Below are 3,543 nucleotides of genomic sequence, written 5' to 3' on the forward strand. Positions count from 1 at the left end.
TTAGCTTGTGATTTAAAAAAACATCAATACTCATTGAAGTGAACATAAAGATTAATGACTTTCGGGAATTTTGGAAATGGAAAATATAGATCTATTCTAGCTATATGATGCTTTAAAAAGCAGAAGTATTGGTCTTACAATATGAAAGAAAGACTCTGTATATAGCAGATCCGAATATTTCCATGACACTAGACAGTCTGGCCTTAGCTGACAGTAGGGACAACCAACCACTGAAAGTCACTGCAGTTCAGAATGCCATAGAGTGTGACAACATTCCATCTCAAAGGACACCTAACAGATTTTTTCTACTTTCTAGCAAAGGACTCTTGAAGGGCATGGAAGTTCTAGTAACCCATGCATAAATTCAGCCCAGAAGTATTGGGAAAAGGTCCCAGAGTAATTTTTGTTCAATATTCTAGCCAGAAACTCTCTCAGACTGTGGAAGGATGTATTTTCTGTAACTCAGGGGAATACTAGAAAATGAGGCTTCAGTATTCATAATAACAGCTTAATAATGCACCTACTGATAATCTTCCCTCATCCAGTCTCTCCCTTTGCGTTCTCTAGTTCCTGTTGCTGTAAAGGAAACCTAAAATTTCTTTATAATATTTTTAACTAAAATAGAATTATGTCCTTTCCCTCTTCCCTTTCCTTTGCCAATTTGTCCCAGTTATCTATTTTCACCCTCTTCTATGCTCACTTAAATTGATAGTCTTTTCAGTTATATTTGTTAAATATGTGTGTTTGCACATAAGAAGACAGATAGATGATAGATAGATAGATGATAGATAGATAGATAGATAGATAGATAGATAGATAGATAGATGATAGGTAGATAGATAGATAGATAGATAGATAGATAGATAGATAGATAGATAGAGAAAATACTGAGTCTATAGTTCATTGGACAACCAATGAGGAGGATCATCCCTGGGAAGGCAAATAACCCTTCTGTGAATACCATAGTTGCCTGTTCTTTGCCTAGTGGTAGTATTTTAGGAAAATCATTTTCCCAAACAATATTGATCATAGATGTAACACTTGGTTGTACGGAATTGAGGATTGGGCCATATTGCTGAAGACACCACATACTTAGGACACAACATTCAGATCACTTAACCTGGATCTGAACTGAAATCCACTTTCCTGAAGTTCAGCATTCATGTAAAATGCCAGCAGAGGAAAGCAGTTTTAAATAATCCCAGGCAGCTTCAACACCCATGAGCCACAACACTTTCCAGAGTGGAAAGATAGGTATGAAGTATCACTCACCTGGTTGTGGTAACCAAAACCTGCTGACAAAGATTTCTGTACCACCCAGTCCTGCAGCCGTTCAGTCCCAAAGAAACACATAATGGTCTACAGTAATTAAAAACTGGTTGGCCTATTAGCTCATGCTTCTTATTATCTCTTATAACTTATATTAGCCCATAATCCTTGTCTGTGTTAGCCACGTGGCTTGGTACCTATTATTAGTGAGGCAGTCACATCTTGCTTTCTCTGTGTCTGGAGAATGACTGCAGACTGATTCTTCCCTCTTCCCAGAATTCTCCTGTTTTCATTGCCCTGTCTCTACTTCCTGCCTGGTTGTCCCATCTATACTCCCTGACTAATTACTGGCCAATCAGCATTTTATTAAAATACAAGTAAGAAATCTTTACAGGGTACCAGACAATTGTTCCACAGTACCCCCCCTTTTTTTTCAAAACAAGAACTCTCCATATTAACTGCATTAGCACCTCCTAGGATAAGTTTTAATTGTATAAACTCTGGAAGAGTTAATATTTCTCTAAATTCTGTCCTGCCAAGTCCTACAGCCATTCAGTCCCAAGAAACACACAGAGGTCTACTTTAATTACAAAGAGTTTGGCCTATTAGCTCAAGCTTCTTATTAACTCTTGTAACTTATATTAGCCCATAATTCTTGGCTTTGTTAGCCAAATGTCTTGGTACCTTTTATCAGTGAGGTAGTTTCATCTTGCTAGTACTGTGGGATAATGAATGTTCTGGTACCCTGTAAAGTTTTGTTTCTTATATTTTAATAAAACACTTATTGGCCAGCAGCCAGGCAGGAAGTATAAGTGGGGTGACCAGGCAAGAAGTAGAGGTGGGGCAACCAGAACAGGAAAATTCTGGGAAAAGGAAAAATCACTCTGTAGTTGTCTCTCAGATACAGAGGAAGCAAAATGAGACTGCCTCACGGATAAAGGTACCAAACCACATGGCTAACACAGAAAAGAATTATGGGCTTTTAAGATGTAAGAAAGCTATAATAAGAAACCTGAGCTAATAGGTCAACCAGTTAATGACTAAACTGTGCATTTCTTTGAAATGGAACAACTGCAGGACCTGATGGAACAGAAACCTCTGTTAACAAAATTCTGTTTCCTTGAAAATCAGGTTCACTCACAAGAGGGAAATCATGCCTGGTCCTGGAAGCCTAGCTGACTTCCTTGGGATAGTGAACTCAAGGACCTTAGGAAATCATCTACTATCACCACTACTCTAGATCAGCATAATGCCTAAGTTCTAAATACCTTATACTCACAGATAACTATAGCTGTCACTCCTCATCAAGAAGCCTTCTCCTCCTAGCAAAAGGACACCATTACAGAAAACCACTACTGGACACAACATAGAGATCAATGAATCATGAAGAACATGTCCCCAGTAGATATATCTATATCATCGCTCTTGCATCTGTGTCTCAGGGAACATTGAAGAAGATGGAGCAGAATGATTGTAAGATCCAGAATACTAGTAGACTGCTGTGAACAGTCTCTTCTATAAATTGTTGCATAAACAAGACCAGGACGATGGCAATATCATCACAGATGTGAAATGGAATTAGGAAAAGTATGGTATTTTCTTAACTTTTTCTCTGCCTTTTGCTTCTGTTTATCAATTCTGTACACCAGCAGAGAATAGGCAGTTCATAATCTAGGTCTTTTTTCTATTGTATTTCTTAGACCCAAAAGTATTATTTATAATTTCATTGAAATAATTTCCTTGTTGTAAAGTGTTTTTTTTTTTTAAATGAAAAGTCAGTAGCCATTTATATTTCTCCAGGAACCAAAAAACTGACATTTTCTCAGGGTCTCTCAGGTATCTGCTTGGCTCCTATCTGGAAATGGGATGCTGATTATCTCAGTATACCTGAAAGAAGACATAGCTTCCAAAAAGTAGCATTAACACTAATGAAAGCCAATCAAGACTTTAAGGTGAAAATGTCACAGAATGGCATAGGCCATTTCAGTGTGATGGCCTGACTTGTGTGATGTCTGACACTTTATTTAGATAGGTTCAACTGTATGAGGTCCTGAGAGAAACAGAAAGTCAGATTAAATGGATCCCTAAGAGACCAGTCTAAAAACACCAACACTGCAGGTGGTGTTCATACCTGGGTGTTATTGAGATAAACAAAATAGTTTGTATATCTCATGCTTCTAGGTATGTTTGAGACACTGAAAATGATCTAATTTTCTTTATAAGATAGATATCTGGTTGCCTTTTTGTCTTAGTGACAGTGTCCTTTGCTTTACA

The sequence above is a fragment of the Alexandromys fortis genome, unplaced genomic scaffold (assembly GCF_014885135.2).
Source record: "Alexandromys fortis isolate MF-2015 unplaced genomic scaffold, M_Fortis_MF-2015_v1.1 scaffold_366, whole genome shotgun sequence".
Taxonomy (NCBI): domain Eukaryota; kingdom Metazoa; phylum Chordata; class Mammalia; order Rodentia; family Cricetidae; genus Alexandromys; species Alexandromys fortis.